Source organism: Cuculus canorus, chromosome Z, assembly GCF_017976375.1.
Source record: "Cuculus canorus isolate bCucCan1 chromosome Z, bCucCan1.pri, whole genome shotgun sequence".
NCBI classification, from domain to species: Eukaryota; Metazoa; Chordata; class Aves; order Cuculiformes; family Cuculidae; genus Cuculus; species Cuculus canorus.
In genome coordinates, this window is record NC_071441.1 from 53,481,461 (window position 1) to 53,498,954 (window position 17,494).

The window sequence follows — 17,494 nt, forward strand, 5'->3', positions numbered from 1 at the left end:
ATGAAGTAAAATGATTTATCTGACTGTTAACTTTGTTTCTAGAAAGTTTAGACAACCATGGAAAAAGAAACAGCTCAAAAGTAATGCATGTCTTAAAAAAAAATAAATTAGCAACTTATAACCCCCTACCCAAACAAGTCCTGTTTCTGTGTAAAATCTAGAATCTGTGTGAAGATAATACTAGCCAAAATAACAAGTAATTTACTTAGAGGGTGGAGGGTAGAAGAATAAATAAAGAAAACAGAAGAAAAACAGTAATAACGTGATGAAGCATTTAGATCTTACTGTACTTTTCTCTCCCTCTTACCCATGCACCACAAAAATACGGACAGAAAAGATGTGAAGACTACTTTCATTAGTTTTTCAGATGACCGGTTGTTCCTAGAACAATAAGACAGCAGGAGAAAAGTGAAGAGCCTAGATCGTAATGTCACCAGACATATTGCTTTTAAAGGTCAAAAAGACTGACAAAACAGATGCTTAAATCATCATTTTCAGCACTTCTGGAATGGTCATTCGTACGATGCAGTTTTACATCTGAATCGTATATTTGATCTTAATCTGAATTCAAGATTCAGTTCAAAAGGCATCCCCATTCACTACTGTTTTATACAAATTAGGAAAGTAAGTTATTTTTCCCAAACAGCAGCTATTAACTTACTAAAACATGCAACTGCCAAAAATTAGTCCTTCTCACTCAAAACAAGTACCTTTTAATTTTCTTCTAAGACATATATGTCAATGATATTCATTCATAGTTAAGTCTAATGTGTTTGGAGGCATGGATTTCAGGTGAAAGGCTGAGAAGCCAGTACATCCCATTAAGATAACTAGAGTAAAGCAGTAACAAAGCAGGAAGAGAAAATCCTTTTAGTTAAGAGTGGTGCCTTACTTTGCCACAGAGCTACCTACCCATGGAATTCCACTGAGTCCACAAGGAAAGATAATTTGCTTGTTAGAAATTGACTACTTATGGCTACTATCTCTTATGAGAGAGCCAGACTGATCTTTTTATTCTATCGTCTTTTAATCTAAATGTCTGATTTTACCCTGCAGTGAGGGAAGAACTTCAAGCAGAAAGGGCATAAGGCTTGGTTAAAACATGCCAAGAACTAATAGCATATGAACTACTGTTCTTCTGAAGTATATTAGCTTAGAATCAAATGAAAGAGAAAATTTAATTTGCACAAGACTGGCCCTGGGTCTTGCAATAGTCTTAGTTCAGGAGTAGTACCTTAGAGGAACCGGAGTGCACGGTTAGTGCACAAACACTCTTTGAACGCAGCTTAACTCACTCTAAGAAATATTCAACTCCTTCTGATGGTAGCCTCACTAGTGGTGTACACTAGTTTGATGTACCTCCCCAGTACAGGCAGAGGTATCTGAAATACGTTTCTTATGTGTGTATGAGTATCTCAAGATAGGCTTTCTTCCTGACTTACTAGTATATATGTCACCTAACACCAGTATTCACTGTCTGGTCCTGTAGAGTTTGGTCAATATGGGGCCACCATTAGCATTAGTTTTTTCTCTTCTCTTTTTTAAGTAAAGATTGTAACATCCTAACATTACATTTGCACAGATGGTGGTAGGAACTAATTTACCTACTCCTCTCTATTCATCTTTCCTGTTCAAATATGTGTTCGCTCCATAGTTCTCTTACAAATCATATGAACATAATTTTGCTTACCAATTAAATCACCAGACTGTTAATATAAACTAATAAAGCTATGGAGGTGTTTCCTAGCACATTATAAATAGTGTTCATTTTGTGTATGAAATGATGGGAAGGTCATGGTGAGGAAGAAATCAGTCATATCATTGAACATATCATTGAAGAATAACACTCTATATATAGCCCACTGACTTGCATGCAAAAGGCAACTACAAATCAGGCACTTCCTAACTTTGGCATCATTTTGAAGCATAATTATCTTTAATGCACCTATGCATGTAATTATACCATGTGTAAAACGGATTTTAAATTTCTTCTTAATTAGTAATGACTATGGAACGTATGGCTTTCAGTTGCCAAGGAAATATGTTATGAAACCAACAAGGACAATCCAGATAGTAGAAAGAATCATCAGATCTGCATGTTTCCTCAGCATTGGAAGAACCTTTAGTACCTTTACCATTGGCCAAGTGATTAAGCTAAGAATAGTTGCTTTTCACAGTATCACAGTATTTACTCAAAACGCATGGACAGCACACAACCAGATTCTTATTTACTATAATGGCAGTTGCAGTACATCAGTTTACTCTTTCTCATTAATGATGACATTTGTCTTGTTAAGATAAAGTTTCTACATAATTGAAGATGTTATTCATGTAAAAAAAAAATGGTATTCACATAAATTGTCAGACTGTTGTTTGTTTCTGTTCTTCTTCAGTGTAACTCATAGAATAGTGGAATCATAGAATAGTTACAGTTGGAAGGGACCTTAAAGATCATCCAGTTCCAACCCCCCTGCCATGGGCAGGGACATCCCACTAAAGCAGGCTGCCCAAGGACCTATCTAACCTGGCCTTGAACATCTCCAGGAATGGGACATCCACCACCTCCCTGGGCAACCTGTTCCAATGTCTCACCAGTCTCACGGGGAAGAAATTCTTCCTAATGTCTAGTCTAAATCTACTCCTCTCCAGTTTGTACCCATTCCCCCTCGTTCTATCCCCAAAGCTTTATGAATAGTCCCTCTCCATCTTTCCTGTAGCCCCTTTCAGGTACTGGAAGGTTGCCATAAGATCTCCTCCGAGCTTTCTATTCTCCAGGCTGAACAAGCCCAACTCTTCCAGCCTGTCCCCATAGGGAAGGTGCTCCAGCCCTATGATCATCTTTGTAGCCCTCCTCTGGACCCTTTCCAGCAGTTCCATATCCTTCTTATGTTGAGGATTCCAGAACTGGACACAATACTCCAGGTGGAGTCTCACAAGAGAGGAATAGAGGGGCAGAATCACTTCCCTCACCCTGCTGGCCACTCTTCTTTTGGCGCAGCCCAGGATACTGTTGGCAGCCTGGGCTGCGAGCCCATGTTGTCAGCTCATGTTGAGCTTCTCATCAATGAGCACCTTCAAGTCCTTCTCTGCAGGGCTGCTCTCAATCATATCTTCTCCCACTGTGTACTGGAAACAAGGTAATCCACAGAGTTAGGAAATAATTTAGGCTGGAAAAGACTTCTGGAGGACATCTGGTCCAGCCCCCTGCTCAAGCAGAGTGAGCTGGAGCCTGTTGCCTGTTCTACTTGCAAGGTATTCCCAGTCTTGGAGAAATTTAAGATCAGCTGCGATAGTCTCTACTCCCTCCTGATTTGCCAGATGTGTCACATTTGGCTGATTCCCCACTGAGTTATGATTTAATCTAGCATCTTAAAACAACCTTGCACTGAGTAAGAAGATATTCTTGGCAGTATTCCCTTTCTGGTTAATTTAGTACTAAAAGATAGGAAAGTGGAAACATGCTACTGTGTAAAAAGAGGTAGGTAGAGAGACAAAATATTTTCAAGACAGTTTGCTTCAAGTATGTGTCAAACACAGACGAAAAGAAATCTGTGACAGATTAAATGAATCATTGGAATAATCATTGCTTTTATATAAAACCTAAGCATTAATTATCAGTGGAATAAGTTATACCTAAAGTTATAGAAAGTTTATAAAGTATGTTAAATACCTACATAAGCATGTTATCTTCACCAATTTTACCACAGAGTGAAAGACTATACGATCTTTCAGTTTGATTATATTCTATGACTCATAAGATAGGGGTTTTAGTAGGAATCAAATCTTCCATACCTGTGAACATCTCACTTATTATGTGCCTTTAAATAATCATAAATAAGAGGTCTTAAGGATATGCATTCTGGCTTCTTAAAAAGTGATTAATTTTCAATTTTGCTTTATCTTTTTTATTTTAGAAGCTAAAATCAAAGAGTAAAAAGGAAACACCTTTTAGAAAAATTCTGAAAACCAACAAATTTTACTGTCAACCTTACAATTCATACCAAACAGAATTAAAAATCTAGATGAACGGAGTAACACTCAAAATTACTTTGGTCTTATTAAATCATCTCATAGTTAACTGAAGCAATGTTTATACCAGTTAAAATAAGTTTGTATGTTTAGATTTTTATGCTTTTGATACCTTTAAAGAGTCCTTTGCTAAAAGTAAACATTATTAACATTATACAAGCAACTTTCACCTTCACAGAGTATCTACTTCATGAAGTTGCATTTCTGTGTTGGATGCTTTCATGAATTTCTGAAATCTTTTAAAAGTGACATAAAGTTCTGATAATCCACTTTACATTTGTGTAACATAGGTACATGTTTTGCCTAAACATTGAATCTTAATGAATCTCAGTGTGTGGTTAAGTAACAGATTGTAAATTAACTAGCTACTTAAACCAGAAAGTAATAATTTGTAGTTAAGGTCTAAGAGATAGATCTGACAAGATATTATGAGGTAAAACAAAAGAAGTCCAGATGAAATTCTTACATCGCTTGAAACAAATCAGTCAATTTGGACAAATTAACTTCTTTAGTTACTGCAGAAAGATTTTTGTGAAATTTGATATAAGCTCAAAGAAGACAGCAGTTCTGTTAAGGAAGATAGAAGAAATTTGTACTAGCACAACTTATTTCAGACATGTTTGAAGGCAGAGAGAAAGATTAGGAAAGGCCATGACAAATGCAATTAAACTTTCAGGTACAATACATGCATTATTGAAAAGGCTGCCACAGATTTCAAAGGGGATGAAAAGATACATCCTTCTACCTCTGATCCAGTAAAATTCATATATATGTCACAAGAAGGAGAAAGAGGAAAAAAAAGAAGAAGAAGAAAGTATCAAAGGTATGTGGAATCATTTCCTAGAATTTCTTGGGCTCTTGTTCTAGTGGTTCTCAATATTTAAGCACCTCAGCTTTATTCTCATCCTTTGTCACTATTGTTCCCCCTGCCTCCAGTAAATGGTGGACATTCTCCTAGGCCCTTATTTTGTTGTTGATATATTTGTAGAAACATTTTTAATTATCTTTCACAGAATTGGTCAACTTAAGTTCTAGTTGGGCTTTAGCCCTTCTGATTTTCTTTCTGCATGATCTCACTTCATCCTTTTAGTACTCCTGAGATGCCTGCCTCTTCTACCAAAGATCATATATTTTCATCTTTTTTCCTGAGATCCTCACAAAGTTCTGTGCTCAGCCAACATGGTTTTCTTCCCTCCTGGCTCCTTTTGCGGCACATAGGGATTGCCTGCTCTTGCTCTACCAGGATTTCCTCCTTGAAAAGCATTCAGCACTCTTGGTCTCCTTTGCCCTCTAGGACAGTTTCCCAAGGAACTTTGTCAAACAACTTCCTGAACAGTCCAGAAACCTTCTGTCCTCCAGAAGTTCAAGGTGGCTGTTCTACTGAGCCCCCTCCTTACTACTCCTAGAACTGAGAATTCCACCATCTTGTGATGCTGTGCCCCTGGTGCCCTCCAACAATCATATCTCCCCCAAGCCCTTCTCTCTTCACAAACAAAATGTCCCCCACAACATCCTTCTCTCTAAATTGGAGAGATATAGATTTGATGAGTGGACTGTTCAGTGGATAAGAAACCACCTGGATGGTCATATTCAGAGAGTAGCAGTCAGTGGCTCAAAGTCCAGCTGGAGATCAGCGACAAGTGGTATCCCTCAGGGACCTCTACTGGGACCAGTGCTGTTTAATACCCTCATCAGTGGAACTAGACGGTTGGAACTAGATGATCTTTTTATTCTGTGACTCTATGATTCTCAGGCAACTAAAAGGCTCTCAGAAAACATTCACAGTGCATGCAAAATTCAACCATTGTGGGACAAGTTTCTTAATGCTTTCCAGTAACAAAAAGCAATGATAGATATACATCAAATTTCATCTTAGCTTTGATTCATCTAAAATAATGAGCTTCACCTCATATATACAGCAGCAGACAGATCTTTAATGTGCTTTCAGGTTTTCACATGAGTCACTTCGCTTTTAATCTTGTTTTAACTTGTCACACTATTTGTATTATTTTAAGTCATGTGTATTGCAAAGGGTTTCAAACAGATACTCATGTGACTTCCCTCCTATTTATTCTTGGAATCTGCAGAAAACATATTAACCAATGGCAATGGAACAGCCCACTCCTACTACTTCAATATGCTTAGCTGCAAAGTGAGATGCGTTTGTAGAAGTAGTTCTTCATATAATGTTGTGCATCTAAAACTGAAGCACAGGATGGTAGGAGTACACATGCTATAAGACTACATGAAGCTGACAATGCTAAGAGGTGGTACTATCGTTCACTGGTTTACCAAAAAGTAAATAAACCTTAACTAAAGGTAGAAATGTTCAAGAATGTACTAGCATCTTGACCTTTACCTTCTGTTTTACTAACAGTTTGTCATTAAGAAGGTCATTTGTGTTAGCCACAACCATGAATCCAATGAGACTATAACTAATTAAAATAAACCAAGAGAGATGTAAAGTGCCAAATTAGAGATTTATTAATTCCAAGTGAAAAAACATGTTAGGAAAAGAAGTCTAGAATGCAAATAAATTCACTACTTAATTATAATTGTGTAATTCTTAAATGACTGATTTAAGTTTACACAGGAGACCCACCTAAATATTTACTCAGTATGACTTTAGAGGGAAAAATTTTCCTTTACTCTGAATTGTGCAAATTTCCAATGTCCAATATGCCTAAGATATCCCTGAATATTAGCATTCTCCATGTAAATCTGAGTAAAACCAAAACTGAGTATTTCTACAGAAGGTACATGGGATTTAATTGTCCTGCTTCATAACACATTAAACAACTTCAGATGTTTGCCACGTAGTCTAATTAGGAGAAAATATATTGGAGCATAACTGTTCTCTTTAATGACTTTGTGATATTTTCACTATAAAAAAATAAAATGCTACATGCCAAATAAAGCATTCATTATTTATAAAGAATCACAGTGAATATCTTAATTTTCTAGAGGTCTTATAGAGTAATTTTTTTATAATCAGTAGGCTTTTTGTCCTTGAGAATTGTATGCAAATGGATATGTTTGAAATGTTTGCATTTCCTAAGAACCACCCAATACTTAGTGTAAATATTCAATCACATATTTAAAAGCAAAAAAGCCCCCCAAAACATAAATGAAAGATACATCATCCTTCACACTGTAAAAGTTAAACAAATCTAACATGTATTAATGCCAAAAAAATTTTGAGAAAATTTTCTTTTAGAAAGAATGTTGTTAACGAAGCTTGACTGCTACAGGAAAAGGAAATGAAAAAATCATCTTGTGTATACAATCAATCAACTCACAACCATAAAATATATATTTGTTTATAAATATAATTTCAATTTCAGTTAAACTCTATAATTAATCTCTATAAGTTATATATTTCAAATAGCATAACACCAGAGTATAAACTTCCAGAAATGTATTTCCACAAATAGCAGCAAGTGCACAGTCAAAAGACCAGGAATGATCTATTGCTATTAGATGCAATGTAATTAAACTTGGCACAGCTGTTGAACAATATGTCTGCTATAAAACAAAGAAGGAGGAAAAACAGCTGTGTGATACTTTGGGGGAAACCCACCAAACATGCTGTAAAATCATGTTGCAGTAGGACTTTTGTGATATTTTCAACTTCATTGAAAAGTGTTTTGGGTCCCCTGTGTAAGAAAGATATAGACAAATTTACCTGCATTCAGCAAAGGGCCAGCAAAATGCCTGGGGAGTGGAACACGCCCTGTGAGGAGAGGCTGAAGGAAGTAGACTGTTTTGAACTGGGAGGAAAAAAGATCTGCAGGGATCTGACATCAGCCTCCTAATGCCTTCACGAATATTCATAAGAAAACAGAGGCTTTTTACTGATAGGATTTCCAACTGAAAGTACAGAAAACAATCTGTGTAAGGATAATCGTTGTTGCCAAAAGAGGTTGCTTCAAGTGCCAGTTAGTCAAAGCCCACAGCAACTAGGTGTGAGTTTAGCATTGAATCACTTTCAAGCAGGATTTTGGACCAAAAAATTTCCTGAAGCACCTTCCGTCCTGAATAATTCCATGATTCATAATATTGAGAAATGCTGAGAGGAAGATGAGGAAGACTTAAAGCCAAAAAGAACTGATTTCTTTAAAATCTGACACAGAAAACATTTCAACACAAGAGGATTTTAAACACAAATTCAATTATGTCCATGTTTTGCTAGGATGAATAATGCTCAAGGATCAGATACCCTTCTTGGGGCAGGGGGTGGGAAGATGTGTAACGTTTGGGAAAAGAGGAGAAAGAACACCTGATGGAAATAAAAAGAGATTAAACTATAGTGAGTCAAGAGGTGAGATGCACAAGTCAGGCTAGGCGGAACCATAGAGAATATGACTATATGGTAGTAGCTGGGGATGGGAAATAAGCATCAACAGGATGACAAGAGGCTGCAGGAGCACAAAGGACAAGACCAGCAAAAGGAGAAAAGAAATTGTCAAAGAGAAAGTCACAGCTTACTGTATCCTGTGGAGTGAAAGACAGTAAGCAGGGTGATTCTGCTGAATATGATACCTGAGCTTATCACAATAAGTCAAAGAAAGGTGAAAGCCAACTTGATGATTAAAAAAACCAAAAACTAAAATAGCCCCATTTTTTTGCAACAAATAAAGAGTCTTGCAGGCACAGATTCATATTTTTTCACATTCTTTGGTATCCTTCATCAGTACTGGTACCAGGCTTCTTACTCATGGTGCGTGGAGCAATTACAGAAACTGTGTCAAAGCATCAAAGCCAGAGATTAAGCACTGAGACAATTTTGTCAAAAACATGGAGTATGAAATACTGAGAAGCACATGTAGTTGAGCTGAATAAGCAAAGACACTATTTTTATCAGTCTTAAAGTTGTTGTTTCTAAGTGGCTACCATAAAAATAGCTTAAATGGGAAGAATTAAAGTATACTCATATCCTCCCTAACATTTAGTCTTAAAATCTATGCAACTGTAAAATTTATTTTTGTAGATAATTTCACTAGATTGAGCGCATACTTTAGTTTAGTTGGAATACAAAATCCAATAATTATTTTTTTCTCATTTTCATTTTTCACTGGATCTAAGTTAAGATACCAGAACTCTACTCTGAGGTCCCAAAATTCTGTTTTCTTGGTGACATAAATCTTGCTAATGCTGTGTAATCTAGAAACAACAGATTTTATAACACAAACACGTTTCAGTCTGAGTTAAACCACAAAACATTTGCTGAACTGAACTATAAACATCACTTTTCTTTTTTTAATTGAGGCATGGATTATGTTCTGAAGTAGTTCTCAGACTGTCTTTGCAATACTGAAGTCACTTCTTCAATCATTAGCAAACCCTAAATATTTGACTGTTTCTCTGAACTGAACATTTGAACACCTGGGTAAGTACAATTACCTCAACATGGAATCCTGTACTTCTCTTTGTGTGCTGTACAAATTGTTTTTCATAGTTTTGAGTCCTGTTTTAGAAATCCGAGACCTTCAAACACCACATTATGTACACTACTCTGTGCAATTAAGGAACACGTGACATCAAAGAAGCTAACAACAAACCAAAAAAATTAAACATAAATTTGAGGAACGTGAATCTTTTTAGTAGTTTAAGAATTTAAAGCAAATTACAAAGAAATACCAGTAAACAGTAGACATTACAACAGTTTGTCACTTCCAAATCCAAAGTCGTATACTTATGCTTAGAACTGAATGTTTCAACAAAGAAGTGTTCCCATTCTTATGTAGTTATCTCTGTATAAGTTGTCATTTTACTTTCAACTAACAAACTGTAGACTATTCTGCTCCTAACTAGAAAGAACAGTTGCACTTTTAAGTAAACAAGGATATCAAACCCCAGAAATATTCTTATGCCACCTGCCAAAAATGCTGTAAGTGTACTGGGATTTTTACCAGTCATTCTGTTGCAATCACTGGTGAGGTATGCTATTAAATATCATACACTTAGATATTTGGGGCAAATTCTGATAGTCTTTGATGCTAACATCTGTAGAAAATATTGAAGAAAGAGTACGCTTTGTGATTATGCCAACTCCCTCTATTAATATCATATTAAAGGACTCACTCACATATTCAAAATATTTAATACCCACTAAACTAATCACTCCTATGTTAGTCTTCACTGATATTTAGAATCTATTTGTCAATCAACCAAACACAAATGTCACTCTTTTTCTTCCATATCTCCCAGGATACACGAGAGGTTTTCTATATATTTCCTTCAGTTTTTCTAGTGCCGTATAGCTGGAAACCCCAAAGTTATTTTGCAAACTAGTATTCTCTCCTTGCCATCAACAAAAACTATGTACAGTTAAGCACAAAATCAGAAATGGTATAATGTGCTTCACTCACAGCGCATAGCCAAATTGAAACACACATCCAGGAAAGACAAAAATCTAAGGTTAAGAAGGAAAAGTGTCAATATTATAAGCAAATATTGATACACACATACTGAGTCACAGATATGCTGTTTTCCAGAACCTGGAGCACTTGTTTTTCCAGTCAGGCTTTAGAGACTTCTCTTGTCCCTCAGTGAGAATGGCAGGAATCTTTACAATGTAAACTAATACTCTCTTACTAGTCAAAAAACTAGAACAACAACAAAAAAAAATCTGATTTTGTCACTAAAACATGACCATCCCTATTTACGATCATTTGCTTGCTAAATAGCCAAATTTCAGAAGTAGTGTGGGTAAAGTAAGCACATAAAATAAAATATGTCTGTTACACACATTTTAGTTACCGTTGTTATGAGAAATTTTCTATCAATCACTTACATAGCTTTAAATGTAATAACAAAATACAATATTAACATCTAAAATTATAATACCGCTTTCATTTCAAATAACTGAAAATGCTTTCATAAGTCAGTTTGGCCTAGAAATATTAAGCTATGTTAAGTATATTTATCACCTAATTTATACATATGGAAATGTAAGAAAACCATGAATTTCCTCAGACATTAGAGAGACATTTTGTTAAGCCTAGGACTAAAGATCCTCCTGTGATTTAACCTGCAGCCCATCTTGCTACCTTAGCTAATCCAGCCGTTGGCCAAATGTTAATCACCACTACCAAGCAATGACTTACAATGTTCTTCAGTCAGATAGTCAACAGATCTGTGGCAATCCATCCTTCTCCACAGCAATTAGCACACTCCACTCTTTATCAAGAGACCATGACAGGACTAGAATGTGAAATAGTACAGTGTCTGTGAAGTGTTTCCTCATAAAATTATTGAAGTGACACCCAGCAAGAAACAAGCATTTACGTGGCTATTACTGTGTCAAATCACTTATAGAATAAGAGCAAATTACTTCAAACAAATGACTACATCAGAGAGGATGGTTAAGCCTTTTTAGCTCTCCTGGTAAATCTGCACCTGACATTGCGGATAGCTGGCACACCTTCTAAGCCTTTTATTGCACACCTTCTAAGCCTTTTAGGAGGAAAGAATAAAATTGTCAATGGGAGCACCTGACAAACTATGTTGAGTGGAATGATAAAGCAGTTTTAAAGCCAAAATTTAATTTCCTTGCTGATCTTCCACATCAGAAGACTATCTTGGTTGCACGTGGAGTCCCTTTTTGATATCTGCCTAGGGGGAAAATATGCATCAAACAGTACTAATAATCATGTTTTTACTGTCTTGGGGAAAATTTCATCGTTGAGAAGAGCTTAGTTCAATAAGATCCTTGTTCTACCAAAGCTCAACTTGTGCTTAACTTCAGCAACATGAACATTTATGTTAAAATTGCAGAATAACTTCAACTAACAGGTTCTTAAGAGATCTAGTCAGTCAGATCTCAAGAAAAGAATAATTCGTATTAATATCATATTAGTCTAAATGAAATTAATTATTGAGATTCAAGTATTAAATAGAGAATGCCCTTAGAAACAGGTATACCAGATGCAGTCAGAAAACAAAAATGTTCCACTTTCTTTGCAGAGATTTCTTCTTTAGCAAATGAAAGGTTCAATTCTGGAGAGCTTGCACGGACTGAATATGAGATTGAATCCACATTTACATGCATGTAGCGGCAGATTTGCCTGCAAGCCAGGAATGCAGGCTTCTCTAATTTTGGTTTACATGAAGATATATTCTGGTTCAGATTCTGTATAAGGAGCTCAGATTCATAGAAAGAAGTACAGAAAAACTTGTACTGATTTTAGTGTGACAAAATAAGTTTAAATATCTTACTACCAACAGACTGACTCTGCTTTAGCGTCATAAATCGGAGGACATTCAACCACATTTTGAAAACTGATTAAAACTGCTGTTGTGAGTCATCTTTCACGCCAAGCTTTAGAGTACTGATACCGATAGTCTGTGTGACTTCTGTACATGTATGTGTGCAGTGCATTTGTATCCAACAAGAGCCTTAAGCCCATATCTGAGCAAAGTCAGTACTTAGAACTGTACTTCTATAATCCTACACTGAAGCTGAAACAATGTGTTCTAATCTACAAAACATATCCATTTTCATACGAGATAATATATATCTCCAAGGGTTTTTCTAATTTCATTAAGCCCATTTAAAACTCTGATTACTGCAGTGAAAATGTGTATTCTTCAACAGATTAGACAGAGCAGCTTTCAGATGCAGATGAATGTACTTAATTCAGTTTGTAGTATCATTAATGCATACTTCAAAATAATTTAGAGACGTACTCAACAGATGCAACTTCCCTACGGTTTCATTAGATATGTCTTTACTTTTCTTTTTGTTATTGTTATTTAGTACTTGCTCAAAGGTAAAAACAAATTATTATATTGCAAATACATAATGTATTTTTATTATGCACAATGTTGATAATATTATATACATTTGGAACCCGGTTTATTGGCAAAATTAGTGACCAATTCAAGATAAAAAGATGGATACAGTTATACACCTTTGCCTTATATTGCTTTAAGAAAAGGATTGCTTGCAAGTTTGTTTCTTCTCCTGTAGATCTTCTGACTGACTGCCGGAAGAGACGTGTAAATCTTTATCCTGGGCTCCACTTACACCTTTTACAACCCTGAAAACATCCAACAGTTATAAAGACCCTGTGACATTGCCTGTCAGTGCTGAATCCTCCAACAAGGAGAACTTCATAACTATACTTTAAGGTAGCTTGGATTTATTCTTATGGGAAAGGCAATAACCCTGTAGTTAGTGAAGATTTCACATTCATAAATTCTTCACCATATCACTCCTGGCCATAAAACCTCACAAAAGGAGAGGGAAAACATTCAGATTTATGTTCTGATTCAGCACAAAAGTTTGAGAGCTGAATTCATTGTCAGGACTGCAGAAGTTGTGAGAAGAAGGGAACAACCAGCAGGGTAAACTTTCATCCCCTATCTTGCAGATTTTGCATATGTATGTTTATCTTCAGATATGTGCAGGTAAACGCAATACAAAAAACAGTGAAGTCAATGCAGAAAATGAATCAAATTTCCAAAATAAAAGAGTGGATTTTCAGCTCCTTCATGGTTTACATCTGTAATGGGATCCAAAGTCTAACCCCTTGTTTAAATATTTTGCTTTTCTTCTGAGTTCATCATCTTTGTTCTTAGTTGAGCTATTTGGCTTAGGTTATGAGTAAAATAGGTAACACTACTTCTAGTATCATAATATAAATATTTTTTAGAGCCAAATGAGCCATACATCAGTCTGATAAATGTCTGGGATTATTTGTTTGTGTCCATTCTGCAGCCGTCCTTGGACTGAAACATGACACGCATAAAACTAAAGTAAAGTATTGTCTGTTTAAAGGATCTAAAGCAATCTAGGACCCATTCTTATACACAGGAATAAGGTATTTTATGAAAATTAAGTATAATGTAACATATTAAAAATGTTTATATCTGGATTAAGTTATTCTATGTTGCTAGCAATGTATTAAAAATAAATCTGTAATTATGCTCTGCCTCAGGTGATCATATTTATATGAAGTTGAAAAGTATTGACACAGACTTACCATCACTTGAACAAACAATAAACTAGTCGATCAGAAGAACAGCTGTTACCTTGGTAGTAGGTATTGTTGAAGACTGAATAAAGTGCTGTCAGTTACGCACTGTTGAAACTTCATTTTTCTGACACACAACACCAGGAGCCACTATGACACTTTATATAATATATCATAGTGGGACTGTTGTTTTTTTGGGGCAGAAACAGAGGGGAAATAGCAGTTATACCAGATATCATTTTTCTAAGTTAGAACTAAATGTTTTATTCAGTTTTGAAATACACCCACAAGAATAATTTATTTATTATTAATCTATGTCCCTTTAATTCACATACGCTTATTCATGCACACACACCCATATATATATGCACACATGAGCAGAGGGAGAAAATGGGGGGAAATCATCACTAACTTTTGCCCAGATTCAGTAAGATTACACTAGTCTCACACATAGAGCATGTCAGTCAGTCTTTAAAACTTCCCTTGAAGGTCAAACTTTGAAGTTTTTGTCTACATATATTCATAAACCTTGTTATAATATATGAAGACCATTTTGCAAAACATGTCTAAAATTTTTCTTTGACAATTTAAGTATTTCTGGTACTATACTGAATTTTCACCTTAGAGAAAATATTTTTATGTAAACCTGAAAATGTGTTCTGTCATAAATAGAAGGTATTTTTTACAACAGAAGTAATGTTTTAGCCTTTATAAGAGACAGAAATGTGTTCTTCATAGGTATAAAATAATTGTGGTAGATACTCTTTGGTTTTCTCCTCAGTATTTCAGGGCAAAAGCAGCTTGTCAGAGAGAAAACAAAAGGGCAAATTCAAGAAATAGCTTACCAGTTATATTGCACAGTTTACAATCATAAAGGCTATGCTATTAATAGAAGAAACAATCTTTAAAAGGTAGAGACTAACCTAACATACCCAAGACCTCTTTTAACCTCTGAAGATAAAAGAAAAGTTTATAATTCTCTTAACATCACAAGTTGAATACAATATGCTTTGAGAATAGATATATAAATAAACAAACTAAAAACCTCTAAACATTTAAAATGAAGAAGGAAGATTCATTTGTTGTTATTCTTTTTCTCTTTGTAAATATTTGAATTCCATAATATATTTGCTGGTGATTCCACACCTCGAATACTGTGTTCAGTTTTGGGCCCCTCACTGCAAGAAAGACATCGAGGTGCTTGAGTGCATGCAGAGAAGGGCAGTGCAGCTGGTGGAAGGTCTGAAGAACAAGTCTTATGAGAAGCAGCTGAGGAAACTGGGGCTGGAGAAAAGGAGGCTGAGAACATACTGGTCTCTACAACTACTTGAAAGGAGGTTGTAGCAACGTGGGCTTCAGTTTCTTCTGCCAAGTAAGAAGTGTTAGGATGAAAGTAAACGGCCACAAGTTCTGCCAAGGGAGGTTTAGACTAGATATTAGGGAATATTACTTCACTGAAAGAGTTGTCAAGCACTGGAAGAGGCTGCCCAGGGGAGTGGTTGAGTCACTATCCCTGGAGGTGTTCAAAAACCATGCAGATGCAGCACTTAAGCAATGGACTTGGCAGTGTTAGGTTTAGAGTTGGACTTGCTAACCTTAAAGGTCTTTTCAACCTAAATGATTCTGTGATATTCTCTTTTTGATTCCATATGATTAATGCACTCAAACTTGCTCTCCGAGTTCAATTTCTTTATATAGAGAGGAACTCTACTCGTTCAAGTAATATGATTTCGCAAATGGAGTCATTATTCAACAGCCTGAGTGACGTTGTCTCTAAACAGGCCACATATTAAAAGTAGTTGAATTTTTAACTCATAACATGAGTCAGTTAGACAGGACTGAGTGAATCAAGGTTTCTAAAATACCTTTAAGTATTAAAATCCTCTGCTTACTTACAGATGATGCCCCAAACAAAGCAAGTTACAGCAGTTGTTAAAAAAAATATTTGTTTGGTTTTAGATTAGTTTGAGGTAAAGTTAAGAAGTCTAACATGCAGCAGTGATACTAAGCAGAATAGGACTGTGCAAATAATTTTTTCATTCAATATTTTTTTTTAGTTACCTTAATTTAAATTGAACAAACAATTGTGATCATTACCAGATCATTCATGTTGAAAAGGACTTGTACTGTTTGATTCAGGCAAATAGAATTAAAGTTTTATATTGACAGATATGTAGTAAGAAATGTATTGGGAAAAAAAATAACCCACATGTATTACAATTTAGGAAAGGATTTCTCTCCCTGTATATTGGAAGTCAATGTTATTCCCGAGACAACAGAAAGCAGAGAGACTTCTTCTTAAGAGTATCCCTAGGCAGTTAGATCAATTTTCTTTTGCAAATAAAGCTCTAACTGCAGTTCTTATTCACTTATAAAGCATTTTATTTGTGTAGCTGTCTCCATTGATTTGGGTCACTTGGAAAAAGAGATATCTATTTAAAGCTTTATCACTCGGAAGTAGCCTTTCAATAAAAGAGTTCTCTGTATTTCCCCAAAATAATGAGGAGTTTGTTTTAATAGCTACTTAATTATCAGATGTTTCTTTTAAAATAGAAGTCGAATAACTCACTGAATTAAAACATAATTAACTAAGAAGTTATTTTCTAATGATAATGTTCTTTCTTTCCTTCTCATTTCCTTTAATTATTTCTGGTTTTCCCCATCACTTTCATGGCTTCATCTGGTATATATTCTCTTACTATTCATTGAACTTTAAATATGGTTAACTACTAGTCTTCTGAAAAAAAAATAAATAAGTTAGAGGCTGGTAATTTAAACTTCCTTCTGCTTAATTGGGTAGCTAATGGGAGGAAGTTGAATCAGGGCTACACAGGTACTGCAAGCACAGCTTTTGTATAACTCTGCCAATTCAAATACATTTTGCTGTGCTCTGGAATGTTTGTATGACCAAATTAATTAGGAAATTGACTACTTAACTGGAGAAGTAAATTAAAAATCGTTAATTTTGTTGTGCAAGTGTAGGCAAATAAAAATGTGCCTGTCTAGTTCCCCATGGTCCAGTAAGCCTTGGGCTATTGGCATTTGGCATAGATTAAAGTAGCCTTCATTCTCTTAGCTATCCAACTCCACTGGATACTTTCCTAGTAAGAAAAAAATCATAAGCTGCATGAGGAAAATTTCCTGTTCTTTATGATACTGAATATTGCTGGTGCATATTTGTCACAGATATATTTCTAGGGGTTATTTTATTGAACCCCTAATATTGAACACTAATATTGGCACCATCTGCTCAAACAGAACAAACATACCTCGTGTCTTATTATGTGTGTGACAGGTCTTTTAAGGACTGAGGAGATCAACTAACCCGGCTCTAATATAAAGTCACAAGAACTCCTGAGGTGCACGAATGCCTAGCTAAAAAACAAATTTAAGAAGTCTGAGTTGAAGTACAGAGTAATAGACAGGTAATTTAGTTGAGGCACTTCAGCAAAATCAAGTCTTGTAAGGATCTTTTCTAACTGAAA